General features: G+C 43.1%; 1 long non-coding RNA gene and 1 pseudogene across 1 annotated transcript; one reads left to right on the top strand and one right to left on the bottom strand.

Moving 5' to 3' along the window:
• Window positions 1-2,143: 2,143 nt before the first annotated feature.
• LOC121917583 overlaps window positions 2,144-10,840 on the top strand; it is a 14,316-nt pseudogene continuing 5,619 nt past the window's right edge.
• LOC121917585 lies at window positions 2,305-8,121 on the bottom strand. Its single transcript, XR_006101064.1, has 3 exons — window positions 7,956-8,121; window positions 6,041-6,138; window positions 2,305-2,406 (listed from the first exon to the last, which is right to left on the bottom strand). It is a non-coding gene; the product is annotated as an uncharacterized LOC121917585 (long non-coding RNA).

The following is a 10,840-nucleotide window of genomic DNA, read 5'->3' as shown; positions in this document are numbered from 1 at the left end:
TGGTGTTGTCATGGTATTTAGGTCTCCTAGCACTGCTACTACTACTACTTTTTACAAAGAACGTGTAAATAGAGGATGGGTTTCCTTTCCCACCAAATAACAATATGTCAGGACAAGGTGATAGTTAATAGTATTCCAGTTGCTCATGATATGGGATCCATCAACATACATTAATCCTCTGTTCTCAAGCAAGAGAGCACAAACTGCAATGACTTTCTCCAACTTGGCATCCTCCGGCTGTTTCAGAAGACAACAGCATTTATCAGCCCAAGTTGGCATGGCCAATGGTCAGCTCAATGCTCAAGCAGGTATATTAGGGCAAGAGAGGTGCCCCTTCAAGTATGCCATCCAAGAGGCTACAAAATTTCAACTCCAGTCTGTAAAGATTCATAAACCACTTCTGCAGAACTGTTAAACAGGTTTGCTTGTTCCAATGCAGCCTTAATTTGTTTGCATGTTTAATTTAATCTTTCTTTCTTTCTTTCTTTCTTTCTTTCTTTCTTTCTTTCAGAAGCAGCAGCCAATGGTTGGAGCCAGGAGTCAGGGAGAAGCACCCCTTACTTCCACTTAGACCAAGTGAGGCATTGGCCCTTAGTGGACTTTTCTATACTGCTGAGTTTGCTTCCTCTGGAAATATTCCTTTTTCGATTTGCAGGTTTCTTAATGATTAATAATTGTGATACTAATAAATGTTTTAATGGATACGTAATGTGATTGTTTGGTCTTACAGCAGTTTGGATTATTTGATCATTAGATTGCCTTGATAATTCCAAATACAAACAGGCAAAGGTGAATATTCAATAAACTGAAAATGGAAGGTGTAGTGAGGAATTTGATGGTAGCAGGTGAATCTAAGTACTTTGCCCCAGCCTACCTGGTCTGTGTTCATCTTTTCTCTGCCTCTGTATTATCTCAGTTGGATGTCTGGCTTCCTTCTGATCGATTCCTCCTTTCCAAGTATGTGGTCTGTTATATGCTCCCTAATCTTGCCTGCTGGTCTCATCTATGGGAAGGATGCTCTTTCCCTGCCAGTGTTAAACTGGAGTGTCCAGGTGCCAGTCTGGTTATATTTTGTTTACAGAATGGGATGGGTATTATCTTGTTCTTCACCTGAGGCAACAAAGTCCCTTGGGTGGCCCTAATCTGTAGGTTAGCATGGCCCAGGGGCTATAATTTAGTAGCTCAGGATGCACAGACCTTTCCCTCCAGAAAAATAACACTTTCCAATTTAAAATATTTCATTAATGAAACAAAATATTAGATAACTAATAGACAAGTACAATATCTTCATGCCTGGCAAGCCCTAACTATGTTTACTTTACAACAGGTTGCTTGCCGCTTCCTCCCAAGGTGGTCAAAGATTAACTATTATGGCCTTCATAAAGTCAGGACAAGCATTAACTCTCTAACAGCCATACTAATCTGTTAGATGAGAGATGGAGCTCATCCTCCTCTTGATTTCATCGACTCTGAGAGCAGGGCAGTTATGTTCCAGACAACATGTATATACAACATTTGTACATAAAACATCCTAAATGAACATTCATCTGTATCAGGGTGGAGAACATGTGGCCCTTCAGATGTTGGCAGACTCCAACGCCCATTGACCATCACAATTGGCTATGCTGGCCAAACCTGATGGGCATTGCAATCCAACAGTGTCTAGAGGGCCACAAATTGTCCAGAAAATGACCCACCCTAATCTGTATGATCCTTCATAGCATTTACCCTTAGACTCCACTGGTGGCTTCTGGCAAATCATGTTCTTTGAAATCTCAGTTCCATTAACTGTAAATTGGGAGAAAAGGCTGCTTTGCTTGATTTCCAAAACTGGAAATTTTGGACTTGAGCACCCACAGTCTCTTCCCATTGGCCATACTGGATGACTTGGAAGACAGCACAAGGGCCATTCAGTCTAACCTCTTGCCACGCAGCCCAAAACCTTGGAAGACCAATGTAGTTAAGAAACACTAGTTTAAAGCACTTATGTGAAGTATGGCTCCTTCATGGAACTGTGTAGTAAAGGGTTAAATTCAGCATCCCTGTATCCAAGTCCAAAAGTGAAGCACTTCCAGTTTGCTCTGGTGAAACTGGGAGGTGCCTTTGTGTATCTTCTTTGCACTCTATAAAGGGAGCCAAGTCAATGGTCAAGCCACAGTTGGTCTCAACCATGTCTGGCCCCCGTATCACCATCCATCTCATCAAGGACTCCGACGCCAAAGGAGAGACCCGAGTTATACCTTACCGTGAACAGAACTATCAGGAACTGAAGCACCAGTGCCTCCAACAAGGATGCCTCTTTCTCGACCCCGAGTTCAAACCCTGTGCAGAGTCACTTGGATACCGTGAGCTAGGACCCGGCTCTGTGAATATTCAGCAGGTGATATGGAAGAGGCCAAAGGTGAGCTGGGGAGAAAAAATATTTGTATTTTGCGTGCGCTTCACTCTTTGTTAAGAGCAGTCAGTGTACTGTTGCTCTAGTGCTGGCACTACTATCAGGGTAGGCAACAACCGCAGGTCTGAGGGTCAATCTCCTGACCCCAGACAGCAAAAATGCTCCCCCAAAATATACCCCATCTTCTGGTTTTGCAAAATGAGCACATTTTGGTGTTAAACAGTGCAAGTGGTGCTGTAGCCTATTTAAAAAGAACAATTTGAAAAATTTTGGCTAGAAAAAGGGCACCCCCAGGGAGTCTGGAATAGGTTGAAGACCACAGAAACAGCCTTGTGAGGGTATGTGTGGTCAGTCCTAGATGCACTTTAACCTCCCCTGCCCTCAGCACCTTTGCAATATTGCAAAAAGATGGGAACTGGCTAATTATTTAATTCATAACTGTATTGCCCTCTGATCTTGAAAGCAAAGTAGGGTGAACCCTGCTTAGTACCTTGAAGCACAATATACCTTGAATTGGAGGCATGGGTAGGAGGACGCCATATGCTACTCTGCCTCAAGCAGACAAAAGTCTTGGCCCAGCTCTTTGTTATGATCTTGGGAAGTTAAAAGTGAGAAACACTGAGGCTAAGACTCCTCCAAGCTCACCAGATGCGTGTGGTAGGGAGCAAATATTCGAACAAGAAGTCGTGTTGGCAGGGTACAATGGTTATAAAGAGATCAATGGAAAGGTGGAGCAGTGGCTGGCTATAAACTGCAGTATTCATAATTTCTACCTGAAGACAAACATAGTGAGGAGATAAGATATTGTAGATAAGAAGCAAATAGAAGGAGACACACCTCTGCATCAGAGCTTGGAAAAGTTCCTTTTTGGGACTACAACCCCCAGCCTTTGTATCCTGTGCTATTTTTACAGGACATCTGCAAGCATGGATCTCCCCACTTTGTTCGTGAAGGAATGAATCGGACAGACGTCTGCCAGGGGCAACTGGGTAACTGTACATTTGCTGTCCTTCTCTGTACCTCCTTGTTTCACTATTATCATCATCCTATATTCTGGTGGGACTCCTGTGTCTTTGATGACTGCAGAACAGAAATTCAGCAAGTGAAGCTGTACTGACCATCTTTCCATCTCTCCCCATGAAGGAAAAACTTCATCCATTTCATTTCTGTCTCATGTACCAAATTAAATCACAGAATATCCATAGCAGTAACATCCCCTTCTGTACCTTGGCTTGTTTATTTCATTGTTAATTCAATTTAGCATGGTACATCTGTACCTTTAAGACAGGCTTCTGGGAAGAAGAGTGGGAATAAGCGACAGTGGCTGTCTTGAAAGATGATGAGAAGAGAAAGAGAGAACAGAATGGAGAGGCTATAATCTTGAACAACAGCTCTTGATATCCCACAGTTTGTTGCAACAGGCTTCACTTGCAATTCTTATGTCCAAACCATCTTTTTCTTCCCATCTCTTGAAGGTAACTGCTGGTTCCTGGCAGCTGCTGCATCCCTCACCTTGTACCCACAACTCCTGTACCGAGTGGTCCCACAGGATCAACATTTTGAAGGTGCTGAATACGCTGGCATCTTCCATTTCCAGGTGAGATGAGCTGGCATGGTCTTGTGATTCTCAAGGGATGGCTTCAGAGTTCTGCTCAAGACTCGGATACTCACTGCTATCCTTGTCTCTTTCTTAATTGCTCATGGTGACTAAATGGTGCATTCCACTTGCTGGCTAAAGATAAAATTCCAGCCCTTTCTTAGCCCAGAGATTCAGTGACCAAAGTGGTGTCGAACTGCATTATTTCTACAGTGTAGATGCAGCTTCAATTTCATGAGGGTATATTATTTGTTCTTATTCCCTGTGGGTGCATCATTTATTCCATCATTAACAAACAGCATCCGCAATCAATATCCCCATCATCCCAAGTCCCAAAGCATAGCAAACTTGTTAAGGATTTCCAAACACTTCAAAAATATACCAAACCTGTTTATCAGAGACTAAAGATAGATGACTGGGCAACAAGGGTGAGAATCATGCAGCCCTCCAGATGTTTTTGGACTGCAACTCCCAGCATTCCTCCTCACTGGTGGTCCCTGCTAGGACTGTTGAGACGCGAGTCTAAAAATATCTGAAGGGCCACAGAATCTCTACCCATTTTCACCTGTACAGGGAATGAGGGGCACAGCCTGTCTTCAGTCCTCCCTTCCTCTACCTCTCTGCCACTGACCTTTTATTATCTCTGAATCCCTCAGTTCTGGCAATATGGGCAATGGGTGGATGTGGTGGTAGACGACCTGCTGCCAACCATTGGTGACAAGCTTCTTTTTGTGCGCTCCCCGGAGTATGATGAGTTCTGGATGCCTTTGTTGGAAAAAGCCTATGCCAAGTAAGTGAGATGTCATTTTTTTATGCCAGCATCCCTTACTTCTCACATGCCTGGCCACAGTATGAATTATAGCACACTAGTTTTCATTTCTATTTTTATTTCTCCTTAACAGAATTTAAATGGCAATCATATGGCAATCATATGGCCTGCTGAGTCCGTTTCTCATCATTCATTTTTATACAGATGTGCTTCTGTCTCTGCAGTTTCTCCTGGCTTAACTCTAGATGCCCTCTTCTGGCAGACAAAAATTAATAGATGCCATCAGACTGATAATTCTGTTGGTTCCACTTCTCTAAATCAAGGATCCAAAGCCCCTTATTTAGGGTTAATTTAGCATCCAGGATATAAAGTGTATGTTTATGTTTTTAAAGTGTGGGATAAGGATATGTCACCTGTCGACTTATGGCAACCCCATGGATTTCACAGGGTTTTTTCTTAGGCAATGAATCCTCAAAGGTGGTTTTGCCAGTTTCTTCCTTTGAAATACAGCCTATAGCATCTGGTATTCATTGGTGGTCTCCCAGTCAATTACTACGCAGGGCAGATCCTGCTTAACTCCCAAGATTAGATAGGATCTGATGCCTTGAGGGTATCCAGGACATATTATATTGTATTTGATATATAGGTGTCATTCCTAGGGAGCCGAACTGTTCCAGTACATTTCTTTATGCTATTATCTGTTTTTCCCTCTTCCTCTGATCTCCCTCTCCCCTCCTGCAAAAAAAAAAAAAAAAAAAAAAGGCTAAATGGCTCCTATGAAGCAATGAATGGAGGATACATGAATGAGGCCTTTGTGGACTTCACTGGTGGAATTGGGGAGACCCTCTCCTTAAAAGTACCTAACTCCAAGCTCTTCAAGACTATTCAGTCAGCACTGAGCAGGAACTCTTTGATGGGAGCACACATTGAGGTGAGTGCAATTGGAAGTCTGCAAGAAGCACTGATTCCTGTACTTTGTGTACTTTGCCTGTTCTTCCATGCACCAAGTGGTGTCTTGGCTGAGTGCAGATTTTCAGTTCTTGACCACCCTGACCTTTATTTTTTCAGACAACACCAAACCAAATAACAACAACAACAACAACACATGTACACTCCAGCTCTCCAAATCCTTCAACTGATTCTTCTACCTCCCAGATTACAGCAACTAGAAAATTAAGATGTATTCGATTTTAGGCCACCTGAGAGTATGTTTAGAAGTGCTGCCTAAAGTAGTGAAAGACATGTGTTTGTCATAGCACTTGCTTGGGGTTTGCCTTACCTTGTACATCATGCATTTAGCGTATTTCTTTTGCAATGTCTCATTAGAGGATAAGTGCAGGTGTAGTCTGCAAATTTGATTGCTGAGGCACATAAATCCTGTTGTCAGAGAGAAAATGGATTAATTGAAGGGAATTCACATTCCCTTTAATGTGAAATTTGACTCTCTGTGTCTTAAGTAACTACAGTCTAATTGCAAATGGATCTTGCAGCACCTTTGAGACTAACTGAAAGCTAGAAGTTGGGAGTATGATGAGGTTTTGAAGGCATGGGCCTACTTCCTCAGATGCATCTGGGAAAGTAGGCTCAAGTCTATGAAAGCTCATGCTACCAACTTCTGTCTTTCAGTTAGTCTCAAAGGTGCTGCAAGATCCCTTTGCATCCTGATTTTCCAAACTAACATGGGCATGTATTTGAATTCTACAGTCTGATTGTTCTGCCTATTCTCCCTGTTTCAGGTTAAGAGGTCAGAGGACATTGAAGCACCAACTCCAGAGGGGCTGGTGAAAGGGCATGCCTACTCCATCACGGGGATCCGCAAGGTATGTCTTGGAAGACCCCAGACTGACCTATTCCTCCTTTTGAGAACTGAATGTCAGAAAGCAGCAAGCAACAAAGTGAAGAACTGGGGAACAAGAGGAAATGCTGGAGGATTTAATGGGGAGAAATGGGGCTAGAATTTGCTTGATAGAGGAAAGGAATTTTTATGTCTCTCCTGGCTTTGTTTATTCCAGGGGTGGGAATAGCCTGGTTCTTCGGATGTTTTGAGGCTGCAACTCCCAGCAGCCTTATCCAGTACAGTCAATGGAAACAATCTGGGAGCTGTAGTCCAGCAATATTTGGAGGGCTGCATGATTCAGAATATTGTTTATTTATTTATAGTATAGTAATATAGTAGGATGTACAGGTGGATAGACTCAGTCGATGAAGCTATGGCTGTGAAGTTGCAAGAGCTGAGCAGATCTGGACTTGGAGATCTCTCATTCATAGGGTTGCTGTAAGCTGAAGTTGACTTGATGATAATGAACATCATCACATAGGGGAAAGCGCATTGCCCTGATAGTGCAATTCTGCTTGTAATTAATAGTTGAGGGGTGCATTAGGCTGCAACTTTCAACACTGATCACCGCTGATTATATTGCCTAGTTTGCTGGGAGTTGCAGTCCAAGACCATCTAGAGGGTTGCATGATTCAGAATATAGCAGGTTGAACATTCTTTCCTAGATTGACCTAGATGACAAGAAGGTGAGGCTGGTAAGACTGCGAAATCCATGGGGCTACCAGGAATGGTCTGGCCGCTGGAGTGACAAGTGAGTGTCTCTCGTATGTGTCATGGGCTGCAGAGAATGGCATTTAGGACAGGTTTTCCAAACCTAGTGCCCCCCAGTTGGGTTACAACTATAAACTTCCACCCAGCTATGCTTCTGCTTTTTGGGGCATGCCCCACTGTTTCACATTCAGATGTCTCAATAAAATTTGGGCTCATTTGCTCCCTCCTCTAACAATTTGACTCACCTGTGAAGGGGATATCAGAAGCTCCTGTTTTACTGACTTTTTAGGGTTATTCCCAAAGCTGTACTTAATTTATGGTTACTGGAAAAGAAGTCGGTTTTGACAACTCACTTGAATATGATTTGTTTCCATTAACCATGGACATGGGACTTGAGGTGGAAAGAGAGAAAAACTTTAAAAACAAGGCATTGAAAGAATCCTCTTGCTAGGAAGCGATTTCCACAGTCTCAGTACCACTACTGAATCTTTATGGTGGCTATAAAGCGTGCTTAGAATTATACTATAGGGAAAACGACATCTGAAAAATTAGATTTGTAAACTATCTTTTCAACTTTTATGGTTGAAAGTTGAGATAAATCTAATTTAATGAATATAGGACAACTCTCATCCCTCCATTCACCTACCTGCCAGTGTACATAGTGCCTCATAGTGTCTTCATTGCACCAGCTTTGCCTATGAAAACTCTTAGCAGTTCATTTCCATGTCTCTTGGTTTTGGCTTTTGTTTTTCTTCTGGCTTCAGGTCACCACTGTGGTCATCTTTGGACCCTGCGCTCCGGAAGAAGCTTCATGTGGTTGATCTGAAAGATGGAGAATTTTGGTAAGGAATTTGGCCTCCACTTTAAAAAAGGACAAGGATGCACAGGACTGTGTGTTTTCCCCCAGTGGGTACAAACATCTCATGCATGCCCAGATGTTTAATACAGCTTGTAAAGTTACTTTTTGAACTACAACTCCCAAGCCCTCCTCACCCCAGCCAGTAGCTTTAAACTAAATCTTTAGATATTGCTGCTCATCCTCATACAGTTTGAACAGCAGTATGAGGGCCTAAATACCTAAAGACACCAAGTCCTGTTTGATCTTGGAAGCTAAACAGGATCAGACTTGGTTAGTATTTGAATGGGATACTGTCAATGAATACTAGGTGCTGTAGGCTATATTTCCGAAGAAGGAACTGGCAAAACCACTTTTGAGAACTCCTTGCCTAAGAAAATCGTATGAAATTCATGGGATTGCTACAAGTCAACACACACACACACAAACATACACTATCAGGTGTGATAGTAGGAACACTGCTGACAGAGACAAGGCCAACAGGTGGCACTATGTAACTGCTTCTGTTTTGCTCCCACTATACAGGATGCAACTGGTTGATTTCATACGTCATTTTGATGTCTTGGAGATTTGCCACTTTAGTGCTGGCAGTGCACAAGAGGGAACCCGCCATTGCTGGAACATGAACTGCTTCCAAGGGTGCTGGGTCAAAGGCCACACTGCTGGTGGATGCCAGACCTTCCAACCATGGGGTAATTCTCTGGGGTTGGCAGGCAAGGAAGCATAGCTATGCGTAGTAACCACTTATGTGCTGTTGCAAACCGAAGGTAAAGGGCATTCTGCATGTGCTGCTGTAATGGGGAGTATTACCAGTGTATGTGAGTGACAGGATTCTTGCCATGATACTACCTTTGTATCTATGGGGGAATCCATTCTGGACCCCCGCTTCCCCGTGGAAACAAAGAAACCCGCAGCCTGGAGTCAATTGACACTAATGGTGGTGCACCATGTGCACCTGCTAACACGGCTACATGCACACACTGCTATTTGGCACAATGGGGCTTGCCATCCGCAGATGCTGAAATCTGTGCATGGCAAGACTGTAGACGATGAGATCCCACTGTACCTGAGTACAAGCTGAGCTCATGCATAAGTCAAGGGCAGGCATGGGGGATTTTCATATAACACGTGGATAAGTCGAGGGTGAAACTTAGGGTATATAATATTGATGAATCAGGCTATGTTTCTGCAAGGTTCATTCTTGAACTCCCCCAAGACAAGCCTGAAGTGTGCTCTGATATCCAAGTGGTTATGGGCCTGATTCTGAGATCTAGATGTTCTCCACTTTGCAGACACCTTCTGGATGAATCCCCAGTTCCATGTTTCTCTGCTGCAGCCGGATGAGAAAGAGCTGAAGAAGCAGCAGGAAAGGGGACAAAAATATCAGGACCCCACCTGCACCCTCCTTGTCTCTTTGATGCAGCGGGATCGACGCAAGAGCAGATGGATGGGAAAGGACTTTCTGCTCATCTGCTTTCAAGTCTTCCAGGTGGGTGCATGGGGTCTATCTATCGGGCAAGTGCTCCCTTCCCAGATCTAATATAGTGCATGGTGACAAGGTTTGCTCAAGGGCCATTTGGGACACGGGTGGGTAAAATATGGCCCTATCGCCAGAGGTGGCCTCCCAAAGCTGTTGTTATAGCTTTCACCTTCACTGACTTATTTGCTTTCCAGGCTATGACTTTCTCGCCTTCTTACTAATTGTTTTAAACTTATTCTCCCCTTGCCCTTCTCTTCCCTTGCAGGTGACCAAACAGGTAATAACTCAAATTGGTTTTATTTTGCTTGTGGAATGGCACGGCTGGAAGTAACAGGAAGATACATGTTCAGCTGAAAATGGGAAGGAAAGAATAGTATCATTCGATTCAAAGCAAAGGGAAGATTTTTTAAAACATTATATATGGCATAGCAATTTAACTTCTATCAATTCTATTCAATAAAGTTCATGGGGAAGGATGATGAGTTTGAGGCCAATAGCAACTATTTCTCCAGTGTTCCTTTATATGTACTTTAAGTGCTTTAAAACTACTTAAATTCAGTGGGGTTTTCAATATGATCTTTTTAAATGGATACTACTTTGAGGGAGCTGCAAATTTTAATTTTAAGTTTTAGATGTATACTATCTACATTATAAGCTGCTTTGGTTCTGCATGGTGATAAACATGGAATACTCCACTTCTTTTCAAACAGCACCGAGATCTTCCCCCAACAACCAAATAGTGTCTTCCCAGCTCAGAAATCACTTGGCCCAAAAATCTTTGTTGGAGCTGACCATGTAAGGTCATTCCTTTGGGTTCTCTTAGGGAAAGCAGTGGGGCTTCCAAGACAGTACTTGCAAAAATTATTCTCTTTTTGGACCAGAACACTCAGCATCCTTAGCTAACATAGTCAGTGCTCCTATAAAGTTCAGGCTAAAAACCTGAGCAGACTCACCATTCCATTGACAACATGGAAGTCACCAGCTATAACTATTCCAAGGTCTGATAGAATGACTTCATGGGCTACGCTTTTCCTTCCAGTACCTCCAGCTGAAGAACACAACCCAAAGAAAGGCATTGTTCCACACACTGAAGCCGGTCAGCCACCCTTTCAGTGGTTATTCAAGAGACATCACAGGATACCTCCAGTTACCTCCTGGGGATTATCTGATCATCCCTAACACCCAGTCACCTTTG

Source organism: Sceloporus undulatus, unplaced genomic scaffold, assembly GCF_019175285.1.
Source record: "Sceloporus undulatus isolate JIND9_A2432 ecotype Alabama unplaced genomic scaffold, SceUnd_v1.1 scaffold_24, whole genome shotgun sequence".
In the NCBI taxonomy this organism is placed as follows: Eukaryota; Metazoa; Chordata; class Lepidosauria; order Squamata; family Phrynosomatidae; genus Sceloporus; species Sceloporus undulatus.
Note: the sequence above shows the minus strand (reverse complement) of the source record. Positions and strands in the feature narration are given on the sequence as shown.